Source organism: Acomys russatus, unplaced genomic scaffold (genome assembly GCF_903995435.1).
Source record: "Acomys russatus unplaced genomic scaffold, mAcoRus1.1, whole genome shotgun sequence".
NCBI lineage: Eukaryota > Metazoa > Chordata > Mammalia > Rodentia > Muridae > Acomys > Acomys russatus.
The window spans coordinates 1-21,341 of NW_026131535.1; positions in this window are offsets into that span (position 1 = coordinate 1).

Sequence of the window (21,341 nt, forward strand, 5' to 3'; positions counted from 1 at the left end):
TACCCTATGAGCATATACAGGGAGAGGTAATCACCCTCAGGCACAGTCATAGGGGAGGGGAATAAGGGGAAAATGGGAGGGAGGGACGAACGAGAAAGAATGGGAGGGACAAAGGGGATGGCGATAACCATTGAGATGTGACAAGAATAAATTACATAAATTAAAAAATTTAATTTACAAAAAAAAAAAAAATTGAGAATGGATTTTCTTGGAATATTACAGAGTGTTCTTAAAAATAAACTATCAGGATGATTCTTGGAAGATGATTGAAAGATTAATCCCTTCTGAAGATTGCTGGAAATTTCTGGTGTTTTTCACATCCACTGGTGAGTGACAGAGAGCATAGTTTTCGTAGGTCTTGTTTATCATATGTTGCCAAGCCTCCATGTATACACACTCAAAACTCTTCCACGCTAAGTGAATTTTCCTGCCGTTCATGGTAGCTAACATTAAACACTACTGAAGGAATGTGAATGTGGTTGACTTTGTTAGAAGGGATTTAATTTTACTAAAAATGCTTAGATGAATAGCAGGAGTGTAAGACTGGGTGTAATTCTAGCCTCCAAGGACCAGGCTCTTCCACTGTGCTTTGAACTTATCCAAATTGCTTCCACTGTCTAAACACTCGATTTAGGAAAAAAGGGACATCCCTGCCAATACAGGACCATCTATAAATGGACTGCGGCGCTGCATGGGAGCCCTACTCTCAGAGAGATGCCGTGTGGCTTGTTTTTTTTCCATTTGGTTTCTTGTGAGTTTTGGTTTCTAATCTAAAAAACAAAAATCTTGCCAGCTCTAACCAGAAGATTATCTTCTCCTGAAAGCAAAATTTTCCCAGAACTAAAGGAAATTAAAACCACTACCACCACATCCTCGGGGACAACTTGAAACGTGGTCTTTGCTGAGGCAAGTCAAAAATCAGGAAGGTATAGGTAGCCATGCAGAGTGACTCACAGCTGTAACGCCCGCAACTGGGAGGCAAGGAGGCGGCAGGCTCTGTGAGTTCAAGGCTGAAGCATGATCTCTACAAAAGTGCATCCAGACCAGCCAGGGCTATTATACACAGAGAAATTCATCTTCAGCAAAAAACCAAAGAATATCAGTGTTAATACACTAGAAAACTAAGCTTAAAACCAAAAATCGTAGGGAGAAAGGCAAGTAACGAAAGTCCCTAGGTTGAAAGAGGGTTAAAACGCTAGAAAGAAATGGCTGGGCAGTGGTTAAGCACATGCGTTAATCCTAGCATCTTCCGGAGGCAGAATCTCCTTGCCTTCATTTTTGCCAGCTCAGTCACAAATGTTCACATACAATCTTAGGATTCACCTAAAAAAGCTCCCCCTGCAGTATCAAGGGTGGAACATGCAGATCAAGGGACTCAGGATATCCCTAATGGACATGCCTTCCAGCAGTCTGGCATTGCTGGGAAGATGGCTTCAGCGGTTAAGAGTGCAGTTTGCTCTTTCCAGATGCAAATCGCAGGTTCTGTTTCCTAGCAGTCACATGATGGCAACACTGCTGACAGAACACAATGTCAGGGGTTCTGACGACTCTCCCTTCCTCTGTGCTTCCTTGTGCACCATCTATACCCCACCAAGAGACGCCAAGATAGAAAATGTCAAGAGGGGAGACCACAGTCATGAATGACTCAGCTCATCTTAATTGCCACAGCTCCTGGACTATATGTCACCTTCAGCATACCTCATGGAGTCCCAGTCACCATGTCTGTAAACCTCAAACAGAGGTCAGTATGCATAGGCCACCGCGAGAGAACATTCAAATTGACCATTTCATATTATACAAACTTGGGAAGCTACTGATAGGTGCTGTCCCGGCCCTAGAGGCCATTTAGAAATGCCAACTGTCGTTTCTGATTCCAAAGACAACATTTTCTTATCCTCTTCTCTCATGGGCGTACGTATTCACGAGTGCCCATGTGGAGGTGAATCTCACTCATGGTCGGAGCCACTTTATGATTCCAAAGTCATCAACTATTTGAAGAGCACAATAACTTCTCAGAGGTTGATGAACTCGATTCCTTTAGTCGTTGAGTTCTTAGCATCTTAGACGGCATTCTCTTCCTCCTTGGATCTACTGCCAACATAGATAACCTCGGACTTGAATGCACTAGACATAGTGCTGCCAACATTCAAGGCAGATGGCTTGTACACCCACTGCAGATTGAGTGGTGGGCGTCATGTTTGGTATAGTATACCCGCAAATCCACAGTGAATATATGTTCTCTTACTACTTTCTAATATTCTCATTTTTTTGCACGCTTGTACATGTATTACCTTGGTTCCATTCTACTGTTGTGCCTTTTGTTTTCTTTCTGCAGGGTGGTCATCAGTCCTGCTTGTACTTTCTTCCCCTGCTAGGCTGGATGTAGGTACTTCCTTTCTTTCTATATTTTTGCGTTCTTTGTTATTTTGTGCATGTTTGTTTTAGCGTTTCTGGAATTCTCTTAGTTGCAGTTGCCCATCTATCTAGTTTGTTGTTGTGTGATTTGACAGCCTTTTCTCTGTTTTATCTCTGGGTATCCAGGAAAGCACTTTGTACAACCAGACTTACTTCAGACTCACAGAAAATTGTCTGCTTGCTCTCCGCAAGCGTTGAGATGTAAAGCATGTGCCCACACAGCTGGCCCCACTCTAGTCTTCAATTGTAAAAGAAAAGAACAGACCTTTCTCAGTGTGGTGGCACATGCTTTCATGCCAGCTCTCAGAAGATAGAGGGGCAGCCCGATATCTGTTAGTTTCAAGGCCACATGTTACAGAGAGAGTACACGAAGCAAAGGCACAGAGAGATAGCCTGTGTCAAAAAAAAAAAACAAAAACAACAACAAACGGCCACCATCACCACCACCAACAAAAAGGAAAACTAAAACACAAAAAGCAAAAGGCGGATTCTGGAATGCAATCCATACTCCATTCTCCTCACTTGAAAACTTACTAAGAGTAGCTGTGAACCACACCACTGTTCTAGGAAAGATCTCAGAGATCCCCTACCAATCTCACATCAGGCTTGACGCTGGTAGGTATGAACTAGCAAAACCATGTCTCCCTAGCTTCCCCACCCACCTTTATTTAACAAACACTACAACAACCACAACAGTAAAAACTAAACCAACAAAAAAAACAAAAACCACAAGCAGAAAATACAAAAATGATGATCCTTCACATCACCCACACAGCTTGGCTGAGCCTGCAAAGAATCAATTAACCATACTGACCAGTCCTTCTTCACTTGCGTATGAAGCGAAAAACAAGTTGGTAAAAGCAGGATTGTGGTGGATCACACATTGTAACTGCCAGCTTCTAGAGGGTAAATGTGGGAGATCAAAAGATCAAGGCCAACGCTAAGGATATTGTAAGTGTGAGGCCAGGACGGAAATAATAAGATCTTGTCTTAAAAGAAAACTAAATAAAAAGAAACCCTGAGTGGGTGAGGGGTGGATTTTGTCAATGCTGTTCTTCTTGGAATACAAATGTTATTGTGATGTTTAGCATTGATAAGGTTAATTGTTCAGCTGATTTCTTTTGTTTAGTGTTTTCAGGTGGGTCTTTCCACACTCTACCTCCATGTGGGCCACATCTCCTGCCTGCACTTTCTCAAGTGCTGCTGGATTACAGGACACCAGCATGCCGGACTAAGTGGATTCATTTCCCTTTTTTTTCTCTTCTTTCGTTTTAATCATTCTATGTAGCCGTTGGCTGTCCTGGAAATCAATTATCTTTACAGGATGTCACCTACAGAATCTGCCTGTCTCTGTACCCTGGAAATGTGGAATTGAATAAGTGTCCAACGCGGCCCAATTCGGTTGAGTTGTATTATGTTATTAATTTTGTGTTCACATGTATACAGCCAGATGCGGGCGCATGCCAGGCAACACTCGGTTCTTAGTGTTTTAGCTTCCAGCCTTTGGAGAAGATTAAGTCAGCTGTGTTTCCACTGCTGGCTCTCACCCTCTATATAGCCTCCGCCTGCCTGCCTTCATAGTGCTGTGTATGTGTATATATGCATGTCAGCCGGCTGGCATTGAGTTCCATTCCCTATGGTAATCAATCTTGCATTCAGGTTATTTTAAAAAACCTTAAGCTAGTCTTTGGTATTCTTTGGTCTTTTAATAATGGATAGAAATAAGAGCATGAGAATGGGCAGAATGAAAGGTAGTAAAATCTAAGAAGCCTAGGGTTCCAAGTCATATCCTGTGTGTGTAATTTACTTATACACAGTCTTCTGTTAAGTTTATTTCAGAACATATGTAACCAAAGCCTAGTGTGTATGAAGGCGAGGTTGCATAGCAGGCCTATTAGCTGCGCATGCATAGTTGAAGGAACCACCCACAATATTTTACTCTGTAATATTGTAAAATGATTCATATGTGCTAATAGTTTAAACTATGTTAAAAAGTTTCAATCCCTAAAAAATAAGCATCAGTAGTGGGTGGTGCAACAGCTATATTCACAACAAAGGAGACCAAGGAGGGGAACTCTAGGGTGGAAAGCCAACTGTGGTGCTCAGAGTTGAGATATAAGACAAAGCCAGGGCTTCCAGAAGACCCGTCTACAACCAAAACAAAAAATTGTATAATATATGGTAGTATATGTTCAATATTATAGGACGAAACCAGAAAAATAAGAAATGATGGAAATTCTAATGTCAAGGCCATTCTTTCTCACATGATCTGGCTCAGCACATCGTGTGTAATCTCATTCCTGCACTTGGTGTAACAAAGTGGAACATTACCATGGCAGTTGATCATGTGATATAACACCATGAAAACTTAGCATGGAAATTTTTCTTCTCACCATTTTATTTTGGTAAAACTCCATTTGTTTTTTTAAAAGTTTTGTTATATTTTATATATGTTGTTTATGGTTGTGGTTTTTCCAGGTATGACTGTAGCACCCTCAGAGTCAGGGGTAATGCCTAGAGACTAGAGGTTGTAAATATGAATTGGCCTGGACCAGTATGCTAAGATCTAAATCTGGTTCCTTGCAAAGCATGCCAGCTCTTTTTTTTGTTTGTTTGTTTGCTTATATATGTTTTGTTTTTTGTTTTTTCCAGATAAGTTTCTTTATGCAGTCTTGGCTGGCCTGACTCTTCTAGACCAGCTGGCTGTGTACCCATAGATCCACCTGCCGCTGCCTCCCAAGTGCTGGGATTAAGGATACAGCAACATACCCTGTCGGCTCAATTTCTTAAAAAACTATACTTTATTTATGGACTCACTACAGCGGGTACCACACTTACAACCCACTAACCCAAACAATAGGAAAAGGAGTTCAAAAAACCATAATGAAACCCTTAGGCGATTAGTTCTGAGGAACAATTTCTGATTAGTCATCAGCGACCTCAGCGGAAACCCTTCACATCAACCAAGGTTTGCTGCCTCGAAACCTGTGGACAGCAGCTGAGGCCCAGAGCCTCAACCGAAGTCAGGCCTTGAAGCTTCCTGGAGCAGTTCTCTCTAGGAGAGACTCTCCTTAACAGCCAAAACAATTTCAATCCTCTCTCTCTCTCAGCCTCTTGTTTTGGGTCACACACCTGTCTTGCATTATCAGCTCTTGATCAGAGTCATCCTTCAGACACTGATTGAAACTTCTTGGCCAAAATTTAGCTGATCGTTTCCAACAGTGTATGAATGTAAAATATCATGGTCAAGGAAGTTGCCTGGGAAAAAGGAGCGATAAGACAAATTTAACCCATGACAGTGAAAAGATTAAAAGAATTAAGGAATTAGAAAAATTTTCACATTCATTTGTGTTTGCAAGAGAGGAGACAGAGGACAGCAGCTTGGAGGAGACCCAGATATGCACACACAGACAAACACACACTGGAGAGAAATGGGGAAGAGAGAGTGAGGAGAGAGAGAGAGAGAGAGAGAGAGAGAGAGAGAGAGAGAGAGAGAGAGAGAGAGAGACAGAGAGAGAGAGAGAGAGAGAGAGAGAGAGAGAGAGAGAGAGAGAGAGAGAGAGAGAGAGAGAGAGAATAGAGGTACACGGACAACTTACAGCAGTTGATTCTCTCTCATTCTATCATGTAGGTCCCAGGATTGAAGCCTGTGTTGTTGGGCTCATGGTGAGCATCCTTCCTCACTTAGATATATTACTAGAAATCACCTCTTATAAACACTCAAAGAAAAAGAAATGGTCAATCGTGAAAAGTGATGTGAAACACAGGATATTAAAAAGTAACTAATCTTGGTGTGTTGGTGCATAGTTCCACAAGTCCAGTATTCTTTGGGTCAGAAAGGTCAGGAGTTCAAGGCCAGCCTCAGATACGTAGTTGTTTCTAGGCCAGACCCAGGTACAGTTGACAGAGTCATTCTAAGACAAACACAAATGAAACAATTCTTATGAGCTAGACCTTGGAAACCAGTGACCTACTTAAATTAAGCACATGCAAAATTTATATTGTGATTTCTGATAAAGGTTAATGACAAAAGCATACCTCACCTCAGCCAATCATGAGCATCAACTCACTTAGGGCTGTGACTAAAGACATTCCAGCAAAGAAACAGCACTGCAATATCACACACACAACAAACACACACACACACACACACACACACACACACACGTGTGTGCACATCTGCAAATGATTCCTCCATCCTTCCTTCCCTCCTTCTTCTTTGCCCTTCTTTCTACTTCCTTCCTTCTTTGTTTTCTCCTCCTACCCACCACTATCTCCTTCTTTCTTCCTAACTCCTTTTCCATCCTTCTTCTTTTGTTCCTTTCTTCCCTTCCTGCTTCTTTTCTTCCTTCTCTAATTTTCATGAATTCACCTAGGGCCTTCCATCATTATCTCTTTGGGAAACTAAAGAATCTCTCTCCCTGAGCAGCCATGCAGCCCCAAACACTGCCCATGCCTGCCTTAGGTCTCCCATATACATGGCCCTCTAGCCACTGGTCATGGATACAAAACACACTGTAGGCCCAGTACTGTAGAGTCTTGGAACTGATATTTATCCAACGCTCTAATATTCCTTGTTCCTCTGATGAGATTTTTAAGGTTGTAATATTTGTGAATGCTGACTAAGGCTCAGGGTTGCCTGGGAAGATCCCAGACTGTGAAGGCAGATAGAGAGACTCTAGATGAACAAGTCATGGTTTGGGGATGTGCAGAGTGATTAAGGCCCTGTTGCCCCAACACCACCATTCTAGAAAGCCTTAGCTTGGACTTGAGACTTGGACACATCTAATTTACCAGGTCTGGACCTCAATATAGATCTCCAGCCTTGGCCCATAGCTCCTATATTTGGTTACAGTTTCCCAAGCTTGTGTGCAAAGCTAATCCCATCAGAAAGACTGTGTCTTCTGGGAAAAGCAAAAACTGTCTTTCTCTCCCTGTCTGCAAGGACAGTGTTGGGTTGAAGATATCTTTGAGTTAGACAACCACAATGTATAGTTAGCTTGTCTCACATTTGGGTTGAGTCATGCATACCAACTTCTTATAATAATGTACGTGGCATCCAAGTGGTGGGGGTGTATGGCTTTAATCTCAACAGGTGGTGGTCTGGAGTTTGAGCTCAGCCTGGTGCACAGAGTGAGTTCCAGGACATTCTGGGCCACACAGAAACCCTGTCTCAAAAAAAAAAAAAAAAAGAACAAAAATGCACCTAGCAACCTAGATTTTCATTTATATGTTCTAGGCACCCACACCGCTCTCTGCACTATGCATGTTTTAGCCCAGAACCTCTGTGAAGCTCTGCCTACATAGAATTCCACACACCCCCTGCTGCAAACACTAGATTGTCTTTCTCTTCCCCTAGGTAATAATGAAATCTAGACATTTTCTGTTTAAATGTATTCCACCATGAGCTGATTTGGTTGCTCTGAATCATATTCTCCTGCTTCTTTTGGAAATCTCCATGAGCCATAATTACAATTCTTCACCCTGAGGCCAGTAGCCTGGAAACACTTGCCAGACCCAGACCTCTATTGTACTTGTACCACTTTCCCACACTTTAATTCCCTGACTTCACTTAGAAAGTCTTCCAACAAAAATAAGGCACCCCCCCCCATTAAAAAACACCCTACATTAAAAATTGTTTTAGGACATTCAGTTATCTCATTTAGAACCTTCTAGTTCAAAGATAAATATAAAGGTTTTTTGGTTGGTTGATTGGTTTTTTTTTTTTTTTTTTTTTGAGGAAGTAGTGTTAATTTGTTAGTTTAAGAGGTTGTAGGTTTTCTTTTTTTTCTTGAGACAAGGTATTCTCTATAAATCTGGCTGTCTTACAACTAGTGCTCTAGACAAGGCTGGCCTCCAACTAAAGAGATCTGTTTCGATTACAGTTGTCCTCTCACTACCTATATGCCATTTTTTTAATTTTATAAAAAGAAAGAACTGAGCATGGGGTGCACACTTTACATTCCAGCACCAAGTAAGCTCTAAGGAGATGAGGCAAAATAGGGAAGGAAAAACTGTACCCCACTTGACAGGGAATGCCACCACTCTCTGCCTTATTGTAAGTCACCTTGAAGGACCAGGGCACCATGAGGATTGGGAGTTCTCGGGGGCCACATTGCAAGAAACCAGGTTGTGGTGTTCCTATCTCTGAGGGTGGACAGACTAAAAACCGTTGGGTGGTGTTCGGTACACATGTTCTCCTGCCATAGGAGTAGGCCGTGGGAGAGCACATGCTAGCCAACATATAACTCACTGTTCTGGAAGTATAAAGAGATAGCCTGCATCCCCACTGTGCCTTCTCACTCAGATAGCAGCTCTGAAGTTGGTATATTGTAACTAATGCCAACTCCCACTTCAACAAGTTGTTAACTAGGAGGTGAATATGTCTGAGATGTCTTTGTCTTCATGTTTCTGAGTTCCCATTTTACTTCTGTGTGGAGCATACTTGCTGAAGGGTCCTGCAGTCAGTCAGCACACAGCCACAGTCCCGTCAAGAAATTTTTATCTCTTAAGCAGAACTGAAGATGAAGAAATGGCATGCTGCACATTTCTTCTCTTGGTTTTTAGTGGTAAAGCAGAAAGGAGCATAAGGGTGGCCTCAAGGAAGGCCACACCGACAGACAACTGTCACTACTGAAGGGTGAGGATGCAGGTGACAGAGCTAGCTCAGTGCATGCCTTCAATGCCAGTCATTCAGGAGGCAGAGGAAGGTGGGCCTCTGAGATCAAGGTCAGTCTATGCTATAAAGCAAGTTTCAGGATAGACAAGGTTGTGTAGCCCTGTCTGGAGCTACAACAACAAGAACAACAGCAGCAATGCAGATCTCCTCCTTAGGATGAGAGTGACTTTTTCAGCTCTCAGAGGACTTAATTTGAAGGTGGCCAGCAAGAAGGCTGGAGCACTGAAGAATTAAAGCCCCACAGAGATGTGGCTTACAAGCCAGGCCTGGTGATACATGGTAGCAAGCACAGCACCCAGGATGACCAGACTGAAAGATAATGAATTCAGGGCAGCCTGGAGAATGTAATGCTATTTAAAACAGAAAAGGAAAATAAAGAAAACAAGAAGCCAAGAAAGAAAATGACCTCATCCCACTTTGCTCTGTTTTGTATGAACTGAGTGCTTTCAGCCATTTTGCTGGACACTGAGCACCCCTTTGCCTGAACCACCCTGAAGTTCAATTTCCTGCCATCCCATAAAAAACCTCTTTCTTAAGAGAGCAGGTCCCCTTGCTCACAGTGGATTGACTGTTCTTTGCACATAACCGGCTGGGCAGCCACACACAAGTGGCAGGAACCCAGCCTGGGAGAAGGATGAATGTCAATCTGACTCCATCATATGTAATGCAGGAGTCCCACAGCTTCAGCTGCTGATGAAACAGCACGGTGTCTTTCCTTCACCAAAGTACAAGACTCTCATTACCTTGTACATGGAAACCAGCTGAATAGGCAGTGACTCTGCGAGACACCACACAGCAACCTCCCGGGTGCCAGGGTATGGGTGCTCCGTTGAAAGTGTCATTTTGGCAATCCTCTCCCACCAATATATCATGATTAACATTATCAAGTTCATAATAGTGTCTCTGTCTCCCAGCTATCACTTACAATTGAACAATTGTCTTCTAATCTACGACACCTGTCCCCTCATCCCATTTGAAACACAGTCCCTGTGGTCTGAACCCGCTGCACAACAATTTCCTTCCAATACATTAAACACAGTGAGAAGTAAGGTGCTCTGGGGCCCCTTGATGAGAACCCAGTCTCTATGCTGGCAGATCTTGCACAGCCTTAGAATTATGCTGACTGGGGTGATGGTAAGGAAGAGGCCACAGTCACAGGTAGAGAAAAGCTGGGAACTAGTGAGCAGTGTCCTCTGTGGAAGACACACATAGTACAAGTGCTATATGCAGCTGTGGTGAGGGTACCTAACTTAAGATGGGGACTCAGTGGGGACAGTCTCAAGCTTCTGTAATTAGGGGAAGGACGCAATAGTTGGTTCTTTCTGCACAGAGTCAGCCTCCATTTGTCTGAGGCCTTGAGGACCTTGACATATCCTAGCTAATGTCAGCATGTCCACTAAGGACTTCATCCACTTACCACACTAGGCTTCAGGTTCTCAATATCAGAAGCAACCTTCCCCCATTTTCTTCCAACAGAGACAAAGTCTGCTCCAAGCTCGGGATACACAGAGTACAATGTTATTGGTGGATACTCATAGGAAAAGAGACTGTCTTGTGCTGCCTTTTGGATGATTTTATTCAGCTCTGGAGATAGTTAAGCAAATCTCTCAATGAAGACATCACCCATGTTGTCACAGCACTCCAGGGAGAAGGGGACAAACAACTGCATAGACTGGGTCAGGCTGGATGAGTGGATCAGAAGCTCCTTCAGGACAGGCATGGAGATGTCATTATCAGAGATATTGACCTTGATGAGCTGGGACCATTGGCTCAGGGCAGGCAAGACAGAATGAAGTGAGGGTCTCCGACCCCATGCAGCTCCAAACCTAGAGTTTCCATGGTATCTGTGAGTCTATCCAGGAGAACTCCAAGAAGATCAACTCATACAGCAGAGAGCACTGAAGCCCTCAGCTTTAGAGCTTTGAGATAACAGAAGTCCAGGCACTGGGACAGGTGATTCAACTATGACTGTGAGAGCTCACAGTGAGTGACTGATAAGTCTTCAGGAACCTAAGGAGAGAACAAGAGATGGGATCTAACAAATGGTGCTGTAAAGTGTTGGTGGTTGGACCGACATTTAGATAGATCACATTTGTCCTAAAGTCAGTGTATGCAATGAGCATCATGTCCAGGACAGTGCATTTTGTTGAGTGCACACACAATTCAACATCTTTGTAGTCTGAGGCCTGTGGGTGTCACCTTGGGCCTCTTCTACTGCCCAGTAGTTTAGCTCCTTGTCCATTGTCAAGCAGAAAAGCACAGTGGTTTCCACCTCAGGCTCACATGGTACAAGTGAAAAAAACCGACTTCCCTAAACATGATTCAGCAGCATTGTAGTTGAAGATCCCTGGGAAGCTTCCTGGAAGCGGTTCCTCAACAGACCCATGTTCTTGTTCAGAGTCTTTACCTGCCCTCACTCTCAACCCTAGTGGTGCTTATTTTCATTTAATGAAGTGCACCACACTCAGCTCCTCTGACCTGACAGCTGCAGGAGTGTGGGTGGGGCCTGGACTCTGACTGTTACTGATTTTCAGGACAAGAATCCTGGAAAACATGGACACAAAGGCAGAAATAATGACAAGAAACCTAGAGAGACACTCTCCCCCAGACAGAGACCTCTCAGAAAAACATCTCTTACAGGTAGAATTCGGCAGATCTCCATCAGAAAAAGAACTTAGACTGGAGGGATTGACACGAACTCATTCAGTAGTCCAAGACACAAAGATTGAGTTGATTTTGATGGGTTTATGTGCTTAGTTTTTTAATCTTTCAAGATGAGCTCTCCCTGTGTACCTAAGATTGAGCTGGAATTCGTTATGGTGCCAAGGATTGGTTTGAAATCCCAGCAATCCTGTGGTTTCAACCTGCCATGTGCCATGGGCTAAATCTCACTTCTGACTGAGTTTTAGCAATACATGAAAAGCATAGTTCTGAGAGTGAGTCACTGAGTCTTTCAGGCCTGTTAATCTTAGTATGTCTGAAATATAAATCTGATGACGTCCTTCTCAAGGGACCTTTGACTCGATTGCCATTATGAACCTGTGTCTGAGTTCCTGAGCTGTATTGGATGCTATAGCCAGCAAATTAGCTGGATACAAAATTAACTCAAAGAAGTCTGTAGCCTTCCTATACACAATGACAAGCTTGCAGAGGAAGAAATTAGGAAAACCACACCCTTCACATTAGCCACAAGCAATAAAAAATATCTAGGAGTTACTCTAACTAAGCAAGTGAAGGACTTGTTTGAAAAAAAATTCAAACTCTGAAGAAAGAGATTGAAGATGACCTGAGAAGATGGAATGATCTTCTTTGCCCATGGATCGGGAGAATTAACATAGTAAAAAATGGCCATCCTACCAAAAGCAGTCTACAGATTCAATGCAATCCCTATCAAAATACCTACAACAATTTTTTAAAGACATTGAAAGTTCAATTCTAAACTTCATATGGAAAAACAAAAAACCCGAATAGCTAAAACAATCTGGTACAATAAAAAGTGCTCCGCAGGAATCTCCATACCTGATCTCAAACTGTACTATAAAGCAATAGTAATTAAAACTGCATGGTACTGGCACAGCAACAGGCTGGTTGATCAGTGGAATCGAATCGAAGACCCAGATATGAATCCTCACACATATGGTCACTTGACTTTTGACAAAGAAGCCAAATCCATTCAATGAAAAAAGGATAGCATCTTCAACAAATGGTGCTGGTCTAACTGGAGGTCTATGTGTAAAAAATGCAATTGGACCCATATTTGTCACCTTGCACAAAACTCAAATCCAAGTGGATTAAAGACCTCAACATAAAACCAGAGACATTAAGTCACTTAGAGGAAAAAGCGGGGAAGAGCCTGGAACATATTGGCACAGGAGACAACTTCCTGAACAGAACACCAATGGCCCAGGCCTTAATGTCAACTATTAATAAATGGGACCTCATGAGGCTGAGAAGCTTCTGTAAGGGAGGAGACACTGTCAAGAGAACAAAGCGACAGCCTACAGACTGGGAAAAGATGTTTTATTTTATTCTTGTTGTCACTGTTTGGAGACAGAAATCTCACTGTGTAACCAACGGCTAGACTAAAACTCACTACGACTCAAGTAAAAAGCACAACAGAAAACACACATTGAAACAAATACATATACTGTCACTAAAACCACAAGCACAAAAATACACCTTACATAATAAGTGTACGTAGATACACAAAATATGAGTCAATCAAATACCAATGGAAATGTCACTTTCTTTTTCACTTGTACTGTTTCTTTGTTGGTAACCATTCCCACACAGCATTTCTCCGTATGTATCCCTGACTGTCCTTGAATTTGCTTTGAATACCAAGCTATCAATGAGATCAAAGAGATACACCTGCCTTTAATCGCACGTGCTAAGGCTATGTCAAGTACCCTACACTCAATAAATCTAGACATTCTGTTCACTGTATTTGAAATGAGTGAGAGGCGACTCATTGGACCAATCAGATAGGAGCTTCTGAATGGGAGGTGGGGCAACACATGGAGGGACAACATGGAAGGTGTATAAAGGCCCAGAGGAAGTTTAGTGCAACATCAGATTCCCTGAGCTTGGAGGTTCTGCCTGACGTGGAAGAGAATAGTAACCCTATCACCAGTGTTCTTACCAGATAAGTCACTACCTCCATCAGGAGGCTTCTTCCATGCTGCATCAGCCTTATCTCCACTAAGCAACACTCCATTTACAATTTAGAAATTTTGTTGGTTTGTTTGTTTTTGTTTTTTGAGACAGGGTCTCTCTGTGCTAGGCTTCGCTGTCCTGGACTCACTTTGTAGATTATGTTGGCATTGTAATCACAGTGATCCACCTCTCTCTAACCCCAGAGTGCTAGGATTAAAGGTGTGTGCCACCACACTCAGTCCAATTTAAAATATTTAATGTGTGTAAAATTTGGTTTATGAGAAGTTGTTTATGAGAACATCGGCATGTACATGTGAGTTTCTTTGTTCTCTTGAGTTTTTTAGAGACTGAGCTTCAATTAAGCAAGGCTGGCCTTGGACTTTAGATCCTCTGCTTCTGTGCAGAGTTGTAGACTCACTCTGGAATACCACCTAGAATCTTCTTACTATTTAATCCTTTTGCAGTATCTTAAATTATGTTTCACAGATTATGGTTTTGCAGGTGTATGAACTGAATTTTTCTCTTAAATGTAGACTACAAAGAGTGCTGGGGATGGCTTCATGCACAGAAGCCCCAGGTCCAGGCTGGTGGGAACCAAGGAACTAGATATAGAGTTTGTTCAGCCCATATATTTTACTTTTACTGCCAAATATGTGTGTGTGTGTGTGTGTGTGTGTATGTGTGTGTGTATGCAAAAGAGGACCAAATTATCACACAGCATCCATAGCTTAAAACTAAAAGTAAGGTGATGACCAAAAAAGATCACATTCCAGTGTAGACTTGGCTGCATGGAAAAGACAACTCTACATATAACTAAACAAAAAGCAATATAGATGACCTGTGAATGTGACTGATTGTCAGAAGGCATGTGCAGTGGGAATGAACCACTAAGGAAGAACTTCACTGAACACCTTTAATAATCCTTTCGGGGAATGGTGTTGATTTTGGTGCTTTTTGTTGTTGATAGAAAAGATATTTCTCTCTGTTGCCTTGGCTGTCCTGGATTAACATTAAAAATTCTGCTGTCTAGTATTCTGAACATTGTTTAGTTTTTTTAAGAAATAATTTTGGTGCTAGAGAGATGGATCAGAGTTTAGAAGAACTGCACGATCTTACTAAGGTCCTGAGTTCAATTGTCATCAACCACATGATGGCTCATAACCATCTATAACGGGGTCTGGTGGCCTCTTCTGGCATACTAGCACACATGCGAGGAGAATACAGAATAAATAATAAAAAAGGGATGCCTCTGTGTTGTCTTGGCTAATCTGGATTCCTGTTTTAGATAGGCTGTCCTGAACTCACGGAGATCTACTTTCTCTGCATCTCAGATAGCTGGGACCACAGGTGTGCACCACCAGACCAGGCTGACATTTAAATCTTGTTTTACTTGATTTCCCTAAAGTAGACTAACCTGAAATACCTTAGGGATTAGACTGACCTAGAATCCTCCTGTTTCTTGCTCTAACAATTTGGGTTTTAGGTTCTTTTATGTTGTGTGACGTTTATGCAGTGTTCTGAATCACTTGCACTTGCCAGCCATGGTGGGAAAAATACACAATCTCAAGTCTCCTCCTCACTGGCAGGGACATGGTGAGTTGGCAAAAGCACAGGCTCTCTAATTAAACCCATTCAAGTTGGGAAGGATAGACAATGGCACTCAAGACTCCTCTGTAGGCAATAATACCATAGGCAAAAATGTAAACAAAATCATATGTACGTTCAGTGTTTGGTTTTTTTTGGGTATTTTTTTCTGCCTTTTTTTTTCTTCAATTTTTTTTCTTGCTCTGGATCTCAATTCAACATGTGGAATCCTTCTTCATAAGGCCTCTGGACACTTGGCTTCTCATCCAACACTCAGGTTTTGCCAAGAACTTCCTGATATCTCCTGGCCTCTAGCCCCTTTTAGCTTGGTCTAAAGACCTGCACCACAATGCTCAACTCTCAACACATTTTTATCTAATTGTATTCACCAATGAATCTGGATAAGAAGAACAGAAAGGCAGAGCCCGGTATCCTTGCATAGCCTTTAATCCCAGCACTCAGGAGGCAAAGGCAGGCACATAGAAGATATAAGGTCTAGGTAAGCTTGCTCTACAAACAGGAGTCCAGGACACCCAAGGCTACCCATAGAAACATGTCTTGTGGAGCATCAAGGGAAACAAAAACAAAAGACAAACTAAATTAAAGAATAGAACAGAATGGCGAATAAAGACTGAACTGGCTTGTGTACTCTGAATAAATTTTCTTGCGTCTTTCAGAGCTCTGCATGAGCCTCTATATATTGTTTTCGCCAGGCAGGGTTTCTTTTTATAGCTCTGGCTGTCTTGGGAGTTGCTTTCCAGAGCTGGCTGGCCTTGAGTTAATAGAATTCTGCCTGCCTCTGCTCTCCAAGTACTGGTACCATAGTTGTGTGCCACCACCACACCCATCAGAATCTTGACATTCTAGATTAGCAGTTTTTATTTCAAGCAACCTACAGTAGGACAACTTCAAAGTTCATTAGAGTTGGGTGGGTGTAGACTCATTGGACCAATTAGATAGGAGCTTCTGGATGGGAGGCGGGGCTCCATAAGGAGGGGCAAGTTGGAAGGTGTATAAAAGGCTCAGAGGAGATTTAATAGAACATCAGATTCCCCGAGCTTAGAGTTTCTGCCTGACCTTGATGACAACAGTAACCTTGTCACCAGTGTTCTTACCAGGTAAGTCACTCCCTCCATCAAGAGGATTCTAGAATGCTGGGCTTGCCTTTTCACCACCAAGCAACACTCCATTTCCAATTTAGAAATTTTATTAGGTTGTTTGTTTGTGAGTTCGTTTTGTTTTTTGACAGGGTCCCTCTGTGTTAGCCTTGGCTCTCCTGGACTCACTGTGTAGACAACGTTGGCATTGAACTCACAGTGCTCCACCTGACTCTGCCTCTGGAGTGCTAGGATTCAAGGCATGTCCCACCTCGATCAGCCCAATTTAAAATTTCAGTGTGTGTATAATTTGGTTTAAAGAGAACTGGTCATTAGCTGGGAATGTTCCTGTTTGTTTCTTTGTTCTCTTGAGATTTAAGAGATAGGGTCTCAACTAAGCAAGGCAGACCTTGAACTCTAAAACTTCTGACTCTGTCCAGGGTTCTAGGCTCACTCTGAAACATGAGTATTTGTTCTAATTTAATCCTTTGCAGTATCTTAAATTATGTTTCACAGATTATGGTTTTGCAGGTGTATGAACTGAACTTTTCTCTTAAATGTAGACTACAAAGAGTGCTGGGCATGGCTTCATACACAGAGGCCACAGGTCCAGGCTGGTGGGAACCAAGGTTCTAGGAATGGGGTTGCTTCAGACTGTCTAATTTACTACTACCATCTGAGACATGTGTGTGTGTGTGAGTGTGTGTTTGTGCAAAATAGGACCCAATTATCTCACAGCAACCACACCTTTAAAGTCAAAGTAAAGTAAATAATGTACTGAGCAAAAGAAGATCACATTACAGGGGATACTGGGCTGCATGGGGAAAGCTTAACTCTACATACAACTAAACAAAAAGTCAAATAAATGACCGGGGAATGTGACTGAATTTCAGAAGGCATGTGCAGTGGGAAGAAACACCACTAAAGAAGAGCTTCAATTAAGACATTTTAAACTCTTTTTGAGGGGAATGGTGTTGACTTTTTTGGTAGTTTTGTTTGTTGATAGAGAAGGGATTTCTCTGTTGCCTTGGCTGTCCTGGAGTAACCTTAGGAATCCATGGTTCCCAGTGTTCTTATCCATGAGGCTATTATCCAGTTGTTGTTTTGCTTTTTTTAAAAGAAGGAATTTGGGCTAGAGCAAGGGGTCAGAGGTTAAGAGCATTGGCTGTTTCTACCAACAGCCCTGAGTTCAATTCCCACCAACCACATGGTGGCTCATAACCATGTATGATGGGATCTATTGGCCTCTTCTGGCATACTCGCACACATGCGAGGAGAATACAGTATAAATAATTTTTTAAAAAGGGGGGCAATTTCTCTGTGTTGTCTTGGCTAATCTGGACTCCTGTTTTAGATAGGCTGTCCTGACCTCACAGAGATCTACTTTCTCTGCATCTCAGATAGCTGGGATCACAGGTCTGCACCGGGACACCAGGCTGACATTTAAAATCTTATTTTACTTGATTTCCCTAAAGTAGACTAACCTGAAATACCTTAGGGATTAGACTGACCTTGAATCCTCTTGTTTCTTGCTCCAACAAGTTGGGTGTTAGGTTCTTTTATGTTGTGTGACATTTATGCAGTGTTTTGAATCACCTGCATTTGCCAGTCATGGTGGGAAAAATACACAATCCCAAGTCTCCTCTTCACTGGCAGGGCCACAGTGCTTTGTCAAAAGCACAGGCTCTCTAATGAGACCCATTCAAGTTGGGGAGGGTAGACTATTGCATTCAAGACTCCTCTGTAGGCAGTAATACCATAGGCAAAAATGTAAACAAAATCGTATGTATGTTCAGTGGTGGTTACTTTCGTGGTTTTTTCTGTTTTTTTTTTCTTCTGTTTCCTTTCTTGCTCTGGACCTCAATTCAACATGCGGGATCCTTCTTCTTGAAGCCTTAGGACACGTGGCTTCTCATCCAAGCCTCAGGTTTCACCTGGACCTTCCTGAGATCGGCCTACCTCTGCCCACTCTTAGCTTGGTTTAAAGACCTGCGCCACAACGTTGAACTATCGACACATTTTTATCTAAGTATATTCACCAATGAACCTGGATAAGAACAGAAGGACAGAGACCGGTATTCTTGCATAGGGCTTTAATCCCAGCACACAGGAGGAAAAGGCAGGCACATAGATGGGAGGTCTAGGTAAACTTGCTCTACAAACACAAGTCCAGGAAAACCAAGGCTACCCATAGATAACCTGTCTCGTGGTGCATCAGGGGAATAAAAAAAAGGAAAGCAAACAAAATCAAAGAAGAGAACAGAATGGCGAATAAAGACTGAACTGGCTTGTGTACTCTGAATAAAATTCTCTTGCGTCTTTCAGAGCTCTGCATGAGCCTCTATATATTGTTTTCGCCAGGCAGGGTTTCTTTTTATAGCTCTGGCTGTCTTGGGAGTTGCTTTCCAGAGCTGGCTGGCCTTGAGTTAATAGAATTCTGCCTGCCTCTGGTTTCCAAGTGTTGGTACAATAATTTTGTGCCACCACCACACACATCAGAATCTTGACATTCTAGATTAGCGGTTTTTATTTCAAGCAACCTACAGTAGGACAATTTCAAAGTTCAGTAGAGTTGAGTGGGTGGAAACTCACTGGACCAATCAGATAGGAGCTTCTGGATGGCAGGCGGGGCTCCATGAGGAGGGGCAAGGTGGAAGGTGTATAAAAGGCTCAGAGGAGATTTAGTAGAACATCAGATTCCCCGAGCTTAGAGTTTCTGCCTGACCTTGATGACAACAGTAACCTTGTCACCAGTGTTCTTACCAGGTAAGTCACTCCCTCCATCAAGAGGATTCTAGAATGCTGGGCTTGCCTTTTCACCACCAAGCAACACTCCATTTCCAATTTAGAAATTTTATTAGTTTGTTTGTTTGTGAGTTCGTTTTGTTTTTTGACAGGGTCTCTCTGTGTTAGCCTTGGCTGTCCTGGACTCACTGTGTAGACCACGTTGGCATTGAACTCACAGTGCTCCACCTGACTCTGTCTCCAGAGTGCTAGGATTCAAGGCGTGTCCCACCTCGATCAGCCCAATTTAAATTTTTTAATATGTGTATAATTAGGATTTAATGAGAACTGGTCACTACCTGGGAATGTTCATGTTTGTTTCTTTGTTCTCTTGAGATTTAAGAGACAGCGTCTCAACTAAGCAAAGCTGACCTTGAACTCTAGAACCTTTGGCTCTGTCCAGGGTTCTAGGCTCACTCTGAAACATGAATATTTGTTCTCATTTAATCCCTTTGCAGTATCTTAAATTATGTTTCACAGATTATGGTTTTGCAGGTGTATTAACTGAATTTTTCTCTTAAATGTAGACTACAAAGAGTGCTGGGGATGGCTTCATGCACAGAGGCCACAGGTCCAGGCTGGTGGGAACCAAGGTTCTAGGAATGGGGTTGCTTCAGACTGTCTATTTTACTACTACCATCTGAGACATGTGTGTGTGTGTGAGTGTGTGTTTGTGCAAAATAGGACCCAATTATCTCACAGCAGCCACACCTTTAAAGTCAACGTAAAGTAAATAATGTACTGAGCAAAAGAAGATCACATTACAGGGGATACTGGGCTGCATGGGGAAAGCTTAACTCTACATACAACTAAACAAAAAGTCAAATAAATGACCGGGGAATGTGACTGAATTTCAGAAGGCATGTGCAGTGGGAAGAAACACCACTAAAGAAGAGCTTCAATTAAGACATTTTAAACTCTTTTTGAGGGGAATGGTGTTGACTTTTTTGGTGTTTTTTTTTTTTGAAGATAGAGAAGGGATTTCTCTGTTGCCTTGGCTGTCCTGAAGTAACCTTAAAAATCCATGGTTCCCAGTGTTCTTATCCATGAGGCTACTATCCAGTCATTGTTTTGTTTTTTAAAGAAGGAATTTTGGGGCTAGAGCAAGAGATAAGAGGTTAGGAGCATTGGCTGTTCTAACAACTGTCCTGAGTTCAATTCCCACCAACCACATGGTCGCTCATAATCATGTATGATGGGATCTGTTGGCCTCTTCTGGCATACTGGCACACATGCGAGGAGAATACAGTATAAATAATTTTTAAAAGGAGGGGTGGATTTCTCTGTGCTGTCTTGGCTAATCTGAACACCTGTTTTAAATAGGCTATCTTGAACTCACAGAGATCTACCTTCTCTGAATCTCAGATTGCTGGGATCCCAGATGTGCACCACCACACCAGGCTGACATTTAAAATCTTACTTTAATTGATTTCCCTAATCTGGACTACCTTGAAATACACCTTATGGATTAACCTGACATAGAATCCTCCTTTTTCTTGCTCCAAGAAGGTGGGGTTTTGGGTTCTTCTATGCTATGTGGTGTCTATGCAGTGTTCTGAATCACTTGAACTGCCAGTCATGGTGGGAAAAATACACAATCCCAAATCTCCTCATCACTGCATGGCCATGGTGACTTGGCCTAAGCACAGGCTTTCTAATGAGACCCATTCAAGTTGGGAAGGGGAGACAATTGCAGGAAACATACCCTAGGTAAAATTTAAACAAAATCATGTGTATGTTCAGTGTTTGGTTGGTTTGGGTATGTTTTTTTCTGGTTTTTTTTTTTTTTCTTCAATTTCCTTTCTTGCTCTGGACCTCAATTCTATAGGCAGAATCCTTCTTCTTGAAGCCTCTGGACACTTGGCTCCTCATCCAAGACTCAGGTTTCACCAAGAACTTCCTGAGATCTCTCGGCCTCTAGCCCCTTTTAGCTTGGTTTATAGACCTGCGCCACAATGCTTAACTCTCAACACGTTTTTATCTATATATATTCACCAATGAACCTTGGTAAGAAGAACATAAGGGAAGAGTGTGGTGTGCCTGCACAGGCCTTTAATGCCAGCACTCAGGAGGCAAAGGCAGGCGCATAGAAGATATAAGGTCTAGGTAAGCTCGCACCACAACAC